The 12,148-nt window shown below is 39.8% G+C and overlaps 1 non-coding gene across 1 annotated transcript; it reads right to left on the bottom strand.

Annotated features, from left to right (window-relative positions):
* Window positions 1-1,243: 1,243 nt before the first annotated feature.
* On the bottom strand, window positions 1,244-1,316 carry TRNAR-UCG (transfer RNA arginine (anticodon UCG)). The gene has a single exon. It is a non-coding gene; the product is annotated as a tRNA-Arg (tRNA).
* Window positions 1,317-12,148: the final 10,832 nt, after the last annotated feature.

Raw genomic sequence — 12,148 nt, forward strand, 5'->3', positions numbered from 1 at the left:
TGCATGAAGCGAATTGTATCCCCATAATTCAACCTCAGTAAGTTAGCTGATATAAAGACTGAACAAGACTAATTTAAGCTTAATACTACTCCACAAACCAGCAATACGCTACAAATATTCTGATAGCTTGATAGAATAATATGAATTTATTGCACAATATTGTTAAATGTCGTCAGTTGCATTTCCGACATTTTAGTCATTCTAAATTCACTGCCTACCTTTCTAATCCCAAGCAGCACCAGCAGTAGAGACAATTGACAAGGAAGACGAGCTTTTTAAGAATAGTTCCACCTAGAAGTGGACTGCGATGACGTCGGAAGTATTAACATTAGTATTCCTGTGTTTTGTCTGTTCACCACTTTATATTGCACTTAATTTTCATACCGCATTTCAAAAAAAGAATTCAATAATAGCACTAAAATAGCATCGAAATACATCGCGCACTTGTGTCCACATTGTGTTTACTGCACTTGAAATGAGAGGAATGTTTTACTGTCACAATTTATTGTTTATAATTCGGCATTGCTGTATAATACTCTTCCGGTTGCTATTATTCAACTTAATTTTGACGTGCTTCATGTTAATGATCATACCTTTAGCCTCAAATATGCTTATGTGGTCGAGTGGGTATAGTTGACGCCTGTGAATCAGCGACTGCCGGTTCGAATCCCGAAATGTAAAGGTAATTTTTAGACATATAATAACAATATAAATATGTAAATCCTAATTATTGTAATCCAGTAAACACATTCTAAAGCAGTCTCATAAAAAAATATAAGATAAGAAGCGGTCTTCCATTATATTTTTTTTAATAAAAAAAATTAAGGCTGAACAAGGGTTGGAAAAGACTGTTGGTTAATGCATTGAAAAGCTTATAATTTAGATTGTTGCAAAGCTTTGGGCTGATTAAAATCACCAGATTTAGATGTTTAAAAGCTGAACAAAGGTTAAAGTGGTCTATGTACAATAATTATTCAAACTAAGACTGAATTAAAATCGTTGAAAGAACACTTGTTAAGCATCAATTTGTTACCTGGGAATTAAATTTACAATTAAATGATGGTGTCATTTTTGAAATGCTTTGAAGTAACGAAGGCCTTAGTGAGAGATTAGATAAGATTAGACCCTAATGCATCATTCCACTACTTACGATTATTTAGAATAAATTTAAAAAAAATCTCAAGCCAAACCATAAGTAACATCGTTAAGTTCCTTTATTAACGCTACAAAAAAAAAACCTGGTCGACCGTGACAGGACTCGAACCTGCAATCTTCGGATCCGAAGTCCGACGCCTTCTCCATTAGGCCACACGGCCGATAATTGATTGACTCATTAACAACATTTCAAACGAGGAAACATCCAATGTGCCTGCAATACCTACGTAATCTTCCAGGACAGTCAACTGGTCAACAAATCCGGCATTCGACCAATGCACAGTGGGGCAAAGATTCCGGTAGCGTGACCAAAAACTATAGCGTGGTTGGTATGCATTATACAGATTTGCAGTCTTCGACAAAGTTGTTTAGTTTACAAAGAGCCTGCGTTTGGTGGTTTCTGATTAGTTCGTATTGCTACCACATAAAGTATGGCCCAAATAGTACTGGAACAGCATCATTTGGGTTTATTTCGGATTTGAATTAATGGATTTTAAAACGGTTTTCACTCAAGCGCATACAATTCCTTACATTTTAAGAAAAAAAAAATACGAAACGAATTATTCGTCACGGTTTTGGAGGAATTCTCGAACTTTTCCCTTAATACGACCCATCAAGCGGCGCTCAACGGTCTCGTCTACTGGTTTGGCGATTTTATCCCACCAATTTTTCATCTGAGCTGCCGTTTTGATGACTGTACCTTTTACCTTCAATTCGTCATAATTGCCAGTAGTTTTCTATGGGCCTAAATTGGCGACAATTGGGCGGATTGAGGGTTTTCAGAACTAACTGGACTCTGTTGTCATTGTACGATTGTTGTACTTCCCGACTGTAGTGACAACTCGCAAGATCCGGTCAACATGTCGCCGGACTATCATGTGACTGGATGAAGGGCAGCGAGTGGTTTCTGCCTTCAAATTCAAACCCAACTATTCCGTTCGGGATGTCATGAAAAAAACTGCCTCTGACCAAAAGTTTCGTACAGAAAGTCAAGAAAAGAGCAGGACTACGTTCATTCAAAGTTCAGAAAGCACCAAACCGCAATGAATGACGGAATAGGAAAGCTAGAACGCGGTCATGTAAATTGTACACCCAAATGTTGACAAAACCACACTGCTGTATCATGGGACGATGAAACATAGGGGAATTTACGTATTCTCGTCAATCTAAGCAGCGTCCGAACTTCTATTAGCGATTTCTCAGCGTCACACACATACATGACAGGTTTGTTTGTTGACATTTATCTGCTGCTTTCTGTTCTACCAATTCCAATCGACAGAATTGATCAAAACGGGTTGAACATGTTTTTACAACGCTCCAAACTTCTCAGGTGAGTGAGACTATTGTCGGCAGTCTCTTTTTCTTCGGCACCCTTTCCATTTGAACTGCGTGTTAACCAGCTGTTCTATTATCGGCAACTCGAAATCAGCCGTATTTTGTAGTGTGTATATTTCATTTAAAGAAAAATATGGCATAACAGGATTGCACAGTCGTAAAAATGTAATCAAGTTGAAGCTGAAAAGGTAAGGAATCGACTTTATACATTCAGCGAAGAGTTTTGATGGGAAAATACAGTGAAATTAACGTTTCAATTTCGGTTGCCGAAAACAGTCAATGGGTGCCGAAGCCATAATTTACCCTACGTAAAAGCGAACTTCAAACAAATTCAGGGAGACCAGTATGTGACTGCGAAAGACAAGTTCGATGTTTCAGAGTCCCAGCAAGTGTCGAAGTTCCCCAAGAAATTCATGATTTAACTACAACCGTAAATGGCCTAAATTAGTGCATGAAGAAAGGAATGCTTCCGATTCTCAAATCACTCAATATTCCTACATTTTTTGGCCGGATCCAGCCTCTTGTTATTACTCCAAGGACGTTCTAGAGTGGTACAAGACGAATGGGGTCAATTTCGTGCCGGAGGATCACTATCCCCACCGGAGTTAGGGCCGATCGAAAGATACTGGGCTATAATGAAGCACGAACTCCGTAAGCATCCTTATGTTGTTACTACGGAGCAGGAAATGTTAAAATCATGATTGGAGGCAGAAAAAATGTCGATCCAGCCGTTGTACAAAACCTTGTGGGTGGAATTAAGAAGAAAGTTCGGGCAGAAGGATTTGGTAAAGAAATAGAGTGAAATAAAGTTACGTAAACCAAGCTTATATATATACAGTATAAAAGGGTGTCCCACATCAAATTGCATCACGGAAAAAAACGCTGTTGAAAATTACTTAGTTGACCGATTCTTTTTAAACTTTCAGACAATAAAATATAACCCATTAGTAAGCTTTTGGCATATTTATTTCATCCAACTTCAATATCATAACCGTACCATAGAGGCAACTCTAAGACTAGAAGGTCCCGAAGAAACGTGCTCAACTTTGTGGCTCAGCTCTGGTACTATCTTCGGTCCCAAACTAATCGATGCACCCCGCGAAACATAGGAAAATCCACTAACCCCTCATTTTATCTGTGAAACTTTCATAGCAAATCAAAACAAACATAGTATAGCACCAGAGACAAACCAGCCCAAGGCTAAAAGTCTCTTTAATAAAAAAAAAAAAAAAAAAAAAAAAACATAGTGTAGTACTAGAATTTCGAACTAGAATGGGATATGCAAAATTGCAAATACTCATTTCAGCTAAAATAATGTTTTTCGGAATAATAAAACCAAAAGACGGCATGATGGCATGTTTTACCTTTAACTTACAAGAAGAAGTTACAAACTATGCGTTTGAAACATAAAACCTGTAAATTTTGCTTTCTATGAGTCACAATCAGCGATTTTCTGATCGCTGAGTGAGTGAGTGAGTGTGTGAAAAATCGCTGTTTGTGACTCTCATGAAGTGAAATAAACAGTTTTAATAAGTCAAACACATTCTTTGCAACCTCTTCTTGTATCCTACCAATTCGAAATATGGCACATAAAACATTGTTTTAGCTGAAATGAGTATTTGCAACCTTGGGGATATGTTAATCGATTTGCTTGGGACCAATAGGCTAGTCAAGTAGTGAGCCAATTTAAAACCGTTAGTTTCCACCGGTTGATCGTACGCTCGCACCTTACGCTTAACTCCACTCATTAGGTTCTGTACAACATCTGGCTGCAGCTTATTCTGTACGGAAACCCACTTTTTCTTCATGTCTTCCTCAGATTTGACCTCCTTGGGCTTCATAATAGCCCAGTATTTTTCGATGGGCCTTAGTTCCGGTGCGTTGGGGGGGTTCATGTCCTTGGGTACTAAAGTGACCCCGTTGGCTTCGTACCACTCCAGGACAACATTTGAATAGTGGCACGAAGCTAGATCTGGCCAGAAGATCGTAGGGCCCTCGTGTTGCTTCAACAGAGGAAGTATACGCCCTGTAGACACTCCTTGAGGTAGGTCTCCCCGTTTACAGTGCCGGTAGTCACGAACGGCGCACTCCGTTTGCCACATGAGCAGACCGCTTGCCGAATCATGTATTTGTTGGCAAACTTTGTAAGTTGCTGCTTCCTTGCATCCTCCGGAACATCAAACTTGTGCTGGGCGGTGAAGAACAGGAGCCCCGGAAGCTGCCGGAAGTCCACCTTGACGTAAGTATCATCATCCATGATGGGACAATAAGACTTCGTCAGCATCTGGATGTACAATTTCCGGGCCCGTGACTTTCCCACCGTATTTTGCCGTTCGTCACGATTTGGAGCCTTCGGCAGTCCCTCCCGGTCCTTGGCTCTCTGAACGAAAGACTTGGATAGATTCAACTTTTTGCCCACATCCCTGACCGAAGCATTGGGATTCCGTTTAAACGCTTTCACGACACGCTTATGATCCTAATCACTAATAGAACATCCATTCTGACCGCTTTATCCTTCCGTTCGATGCTCAAAGTTTCGTAGTAACGTTCAATCACACGACTCACCGTTGTCTGCACGATTCCGAGTTGTTTTCCAATGTCCCGATGAGAGAGTTGAAGATTTTCCAGGTGCTTGTGCAAAATCAATTCGTGACGTTGTTTTTCGGGTGACGCCATTTTTTCCAACTTTCCAAAAACTGACAACGATAAAAATACAGTGTAAACAATACACCCTAAACAACTTCTACCCAAATTTTCAATGGAAAATACCCAATGGGTAATTTTCTACAGCGTTTTTTTCGTGATGTAATTTGATGTGGGACACCCTTTACATTTCGTTAAAATTTCATGCCAATCGGTTGAGAGACTTATTTTTGGCGAGTAATTCTATGCATTGGCGTCCAGTAGCCTCACTTACCATACTCGAATCTGTTAAAAAAAATACACTTAATCTTCTAGTTTACACGATATCTATCCATTGCAAGCAATATTTTGATAATTGTTTATGTTTCGAGAGTTGGTGCACAGATTGATTGAGGTTAAGGAAACGCCACTGCTTCTAAGTGATGCAATTTAACTGTGGACACCCTTTCATGGGGATGCTTAGGGTGCATGGCCCACTCCAGAATGGTCCAAGCCCCCTTCAGATTGTTTTGGAGATTATAATACACTGAAGTCTTTTTTACACGTTTTTTTTTACGCAGTTTTTTTTTACACGGTTTTGCACGATTTACACGGTACGTTTTTAACGATTTCTCGACAACGATACAATCTATCGACTTGATTCCAATCACATTATTCGTTTCAAACTATAAGTAAGCGAATGGCATACTTAAAAAAATCACAATTTTTGGTGTAAATACAGAATTTTTTTAAATATGTCTATATGGACCATATCATGCTTTTATTACAAATGGCATCAAAATCCAATTTTTTAAAAACATTTAAGAATGCGAAAAATCAAAATCTTGTAGGTTTTTTTACACCGTTTTTTTTTTACACGGTACGTATTCCCCGTGTAAAAAAAGACCTGAGTGTACCGAATATTTAAATTATATAAATCTTCACAAAATTCTGGAGGGGACCTAGATCATTCAGGAGGGGACTGGCACCCTCATTAGCTACGCCAATGCACAGTTATATCAACCGATGGCAATTAACGATTTTAAATTGGCTCACTACTTGACTAGCCTATTGGTCCCAAGTAAATCGATTAACGTACCCCATTCTAGTCAAAATTCTAGCACTACACAATGTTTGTTTTGATTCGCTGTCTGTCTGTCTGTCTGTCTGTCTGTCTGTCTGTCTGTCTGTCTGTCTGTCTGTCTGTCTGTCTGTCTGTCTGTCTGTCTGTCTGTCTGTCTGTCTGTCTGTCTGTCTGTCTGTCTGTCTGTCTGTCTGTCTGTCTGTCTGTCTGTCTGTCTGTCTGTCTGTCTGTCTGTCTGTCTGTCTGTCTGTCTGTCTGTCTGTCTGTCTGTCTGTCTGTCTGTCTGTCTGTCTGTCTGTCTGTCTGTCTGTCTGTCTGTCTGTCTGTCTGTCTGTCTGTCTGTCTGTCTGTCTGTCTGTCTGTCTGTCTGTCTGTCTGTCTGTCTGTCTGTCTGTCTGTCTGTCTGTCTGTCTGTCTGTCTGTCTGTCTGTCTGTCTGTCTGTCTGTCTGTCTGTCTGTCTGTCTGTCTGTCTGTCTGTCTGTCTGTCTGTCTGTCTGTCTGTCTGTCTGTCTGTCTGTCTGTCTGTCTGTCTGTCTGTCTGTCTGTCTGTCTGTCTGTCTGTCTGTCTGTCTGTCTGTCTGTCTGTCTGTCTGTCTGTCTGTCTGTCTGTCTGTCTGTCTGTCTGTCTGTCTGTCTGTCTGTCTGTCTGTCTGTCTGTCTGTCTGTCTGTCTGTCTGTCTGTCTGTCTGTCTGTCTGTCTGTCTGTCTGTCTGTCTGTCTGTCTGTCTGTCTGTCTGTCTGTCTGTCTGTCTGTCTGTCTGTCTGTCTGTCTGTCTGTCTGTCTGTCTGTCTGTCTGTCTGTCTGTCTGTCTGTCTGTCTGTCTGTCTGTCTGTCTGTCTGTCTGTCTGTCTGTCTGTCTGTCTGTCTGTCTGTCTGTCTGTCTGTCTGTCTGTCTGTCTGTCTGTCTGTCTGTCTGTCTGTCTGTCTGTCTGTCTGTCTGTCTGTCTGTCTGTCTGTCTGTCTGTCTGTCTGTCTGTCTGTCTGTCTGTCTGTCTGTCTGTCTGTCTGTCTGTCTGTCTGTCTGTCTGTCTGTCTGTCTGTCTGTCTGTCTGTCTGTCTGTCTGTCTGTCTGTCTGTCTGTCTGTCTGTCTGTCTGTCTGTCTGTCTGTCTGTCTGTCTGTCTGTCTGTCTGTCTGTCTGTCTGTCTGTCTGTCTGTCTGTCTGTCTGTCTGTCTGTCTGTCTGTCTGTCTGTCTGTCTGTCTGTCTGTCTGTCTGTCTGTCTGTCTGTCTGTCTGTCTGTCTGTCTGTCTGTCTGTCTGTCTGTCTGTCTGTCTGTCTGTCTGTCTGTTTGTCTGTCTGTCTGTCTGTCTGTCTGTCTGTCTGTCTGTCTGTCTGTCTGTCTGTCTGTCTGTCTGTCTGTCTGTCTGTCTGTCTGTCTGTCTGTCTGTCTGTCTGTCTGTCTGTCTGTCTGTCTGTCTGTCTGTCTGTCTGTCTGTCTGTCTGTCTGACTCGGATTACTGGACCGATCGGCGTGAAAATTTGTGTGCAGGAGTTTTTGTGGCAGGAAAAGGTTATTATGATGGTTCAAGACCCCTCCCCCCCTATAGGGAGGGGGGCTCCCATACAAATGAAACAGAAATTTCTGCATAACTCGAGAACTAATCAAGCAAATGGAACAAAATTTAGCATGTGCAGGTCATAAGGGGTAGCCCCTTAGATAAGAGGGGGAGGAAGGCTACGTACAATACAGCTTTTTTTTTTAATTGGTTCGTAAACTCAAGCTTATATTGAATCCCGAGCAAGGCCGGGCACACTCAGTTAGTAACATATGAATATATTAATAAGCTCTTTAGATGCACCATTTAAGTAGAGTACGCTATGTGATTTTGAGAGGAAATGTCATCCATTTTTCTAAACAAAAATAAGTGGATGTAACAACCGGATCACTGTAAAACCAATACAGAAAACAAAATATTCCACGTGGATGACGATTTCAAGCACCTGCTATAGATAAATTAAACAGGAAAGGTGAAAATATTGTCCTCTTCCTATGCTTCATGGTGAAATTTTCTACCCTAATAAATCTTTTGAGGGTTTTCCTATTGAACACCAGGCTGAAACGATCGCTTAGTTTCTATTTGATTCGCCTATAATATAATAGGCCTTTTAATAGAAACCAAGCGATCGAATCAACATCTGGTGGTCAACGTCAAAAAGAGTGTTGTGAGCAGATTTTTTTTTCCGTGAGCCATAGGAAGAGGCACACTTTTTAACTTTTTCGGAGACAGCGCAGGGCTGAAAGTCTCCTTAATAAAGATATAAAAAAAAACATCTTCACTTTTCATTATAAATTTATTCATCTGAGATGCTTCAAAACTTAATCTACAGTTGAAAAATTTAATTCTGTATCGTTTTTGCAAAGATCCTGCTGGTGTTCAGCAACATTTTTGTTGAGAAAAATGGATAGTTAGAAAAGTGCCTTAGTGGTTATGATCTTCCGGATTTCTTGTGTGTGAATAGTTAAGGTACAGATCAGTTCAGATCTGTGGAAAATCGTACAATAAGACAATTACCGATGGAAATTGGCAAGATGTTGAATGAAAAATGCTTAATTTGCGTTGTGAAAAATAATTATTCTGATGTAAACAAACGGTTTGGTTGACGTTTCTTCTCGAACTCGCGTGGCGCACTTTACGTTGGTGGTGCATTAAAAAGGCCTATGACGGATTTCATAACTCAAAATATTGAATATGTTATTGCACATCTTGCAAATTTTCATTTAACTATTATCTGCAGATCTGACAAATAATCACACAATAAAAATCCAGAAGTTCATAACCGCAGGAACAGTTTAATAAATCTTCATTTTTCTCAACAAAGCAAAGTGGAAGCTCCAGCAAAATCGATACAGAATACAAAATATTCCACGTGGATGACGATTTCTAGCACCTGCAGTGGATGAATTAATCAGGAGGATTCCTTTTGGCAAATCAAAGTTGGCACTTGTGGAGAATAGAAGAACTATGAAAGTGATGATGGTTTCAAAATTTTCCACGGCGAGGTATACGAATTCAATCTTAAAATGTTTTTATTTAGCAAATGAATCATTTTATTTAATTCTGGTTGCTGCTACAGTGGTAGAAAAGCTAAAATCTATGTATACACCTAAAAATCTGAATTGAAATTATTTTTTTCTATATTATATGTCTTTTGAGTAGTCCTTAAGTTTTCTACTGACGTAGCAATAACCAGATTAAAATAAAATGCCTCATTTGTAAAATAAAAGCATTTTAAGATTGCACTCGTATACCTCACCGTGTAAAATTTGGAAACCATCATCACACTCTTAGTTCATCTATTCTCCACGAGTGCCAACTTTGATTTGCCAATACTTCAAGGCGAAATTTACAGTCCCCATCACTATTTTGAGGGTTCCCCTATTCACCACCAGAGGATGACACGATTGCTTAATGTCTATTGGATTCGCCTATTCACATAACCATAATTCCAAATATTTCTCATGAATCCTCAAGCTGGATGATTAAGGTAATCTTTGGTGCGATAAAACCACTAAAAAAGCACATAAGTTTCGTAGAACACGCCAAAAGATTTTCAAAATAACAAAACGCGATCTTCCAGCTTTTAGACAATAACACCATAGAGGTAACTCTAAGAAGGGTTAAGGGAAGAAAATCATTATTATTTTTGGCTCACTCAGTACCAGAACAACGTTCCCAAGCAGTCCCAAGCTATTTCACTCACCCCTGCATGTTCTGCATGAATCCACACACCCCTGATGTTATCTGTCAAACTTTCATAGCGAATCAAAACAAACATAGTGTAGTAATAGAATTTCAACTAGAATAGGGTACGTTAATCGTTTGCTTGGGACCAATAGGCTACTAAAGTGGTGAGCCAATTTAAAATCGTTAGTTTCGTATTGATTGTTGCTTATACCACAAACGAAGTGACAGACGGAGCGGCTCGAAAACTTTGGTGACGAACCTGCTATTGCATTTTTTTCATACCACAAGGCAACACCACTAAAACTGGATTGTACCACACGGCAACACCATAGAGGTAACTCTAAGACTAGTAGGTCCCGAAGAAACGTGCTCAATTTTTTGGCTCAGCTCTGGTACTATCTTCGGTCCCAAGCTAATCGATTCACCCCTCGAAACATAGGAAAATACGATAACCCCTCATTTTTCCTGTCAAACTTTCATAGCTAATCAAAACAAACATTGTGTAGTACTAGAATTTTGACTAGAATGGGGTACGTTAATCGATTTGCTTGGGACCAATAGGCTAGTCAAGTAGTGAGCCAATTTAAAATCGTTAGTTTCGTATTGATTGTTGGCAACACTACTACTGGATAGTACTAGCATTATCACCAAATGTACTAGAATGTTTTGGTTCTATCTCTTTCACTCTACTCAAAACTGAAATGCATTAACCAAATGACAAAATGATACACTCTTTGCACACTTGTCAAAGATTGATTGCACACAAAATCAACTTTGTTCAATCAAACCAAAAATACTAGCCCATCTGGTGGCTGATGACACAAGCTTCTAAGAAAATTCTATTACAGAGAACCACATTATTTTAATTGTTTTCTTTGCCAGTTAGTCGTCTGTCACTTCGTTTGTGCTTATACCCCGTACAGACAATGGCTTATATCATGTAAGCACATATCTCGCGTAACGTTTGAATAGGGCCTATGATCAAAATGTAAACAAATCGATTTTTGATACCATTCTGTAGCACTGGTAATTAGCTACCAGTCGTATAGGAATGTTCCGCATTATCGATAAAAATCATTAAAAATAACTTGATTTTAAAAACGGCCGATCCACGAAATTTTTCCAATCATTCATGCTAAAACGGCCTAACCTCGAGCCTAACATATATTTTTTTCGTTCGATGAGGTTCCATTCATAAGCCTAGCGACGTAGAAGGGCCGATGATTGAAAAATTTCAAATCAAAACTAGGCCTTACTGCTTGAGGCAGGGCCGATGATTTATTTGAAGTTAAGAAAAGGCTTAGCAAAGGGCCTACAATTTATGATGACAAGCACAACAGCCTAACAAAAAGGGCCTACCCATTTAAAGATTCACAAAAAGGCTTATTACTGTGATATTAAATTTTCATCGATTTTCATGTATTTTTGAAAACGTTTCGCATGTTTTGGATGTTGTGTACTGAGATATAGTTACTATTGTTATTGTGAACAATATAAATGCCTAAAATACTTCAATTTATTTATATAGAAATTAAATACTGGCGGATAAATTTACAATTCATTTTCTGGATTGTTTACATTTTGGACATAGGCCCTTTTCAAATGTTACGTGAGATATATAGGATTTCCAGTGAAAACTAGATGTATGAGTGCTCATTGCAAGACAGCCTATATTACATGATATAAGCCATTTTCTGTACGGGGTATTAGGTTGCCAATTTTGCTATTTTCATCCCTAAATATGGAATTAATAAGTTAATTCTATTCTCCTGCTCGAGTTCGAATGCCCCTTCTGCTTTGGAGTCAATCCTGCCCTGCCAATGGCACTCTTCGCAGTTCATATGCACGCTAACGTCCGCGCACAGTAGGGAATTGCTGCACTTCAACGGCAGTTCCTCGCGGGGCATCCTCACACCCCGCAGAAACTGTCGCCACTGCCGGATGACCAACCAGCAACCCTTTCGCGTGACGGAAAGGGGCCACATAAGCTGATCAAAGCACGAATAGGCAGTGTCATCAGCAATTCCCCAACAGCTGCAACCCCCTTTCCGACTAGCGTTCGTACACATATCTCACCCTGTAGTTATGTAACTCGCCGTCCATCGAGCTGAGCTCTGAGTGCCGTTGAAGTCTGTTCAGCGATGCGACATAAAATGCGGTTTGAAGATATGCAATAAATAAAACGGATAAGATACGCGATTTCGCAGTGTACTCCTCGCACACGGAGGACATACATAATACATTCAACACTAATGCCGTATGA

The sequence above is a fragment of the Ochlerotatus camptorhynchus genome, unplaced genomic scaffold, assembly GCF_037179485.1.
Source record: "Ochlerotatus camptorhynchus isolate MF236.1 unplaced genomic scaffold, CSIRO-AGI_Acam_v1.1 ptg000192l, whole genome shotgun sequence".
In the NCBI taxonomy this organism is placed as follows: Eukaryota; Metazoa; Arthropoda; class Insecta; order Diptera; family Culicidae; genus Ochlerotatus; species Ochlerotatus camptorhynchus.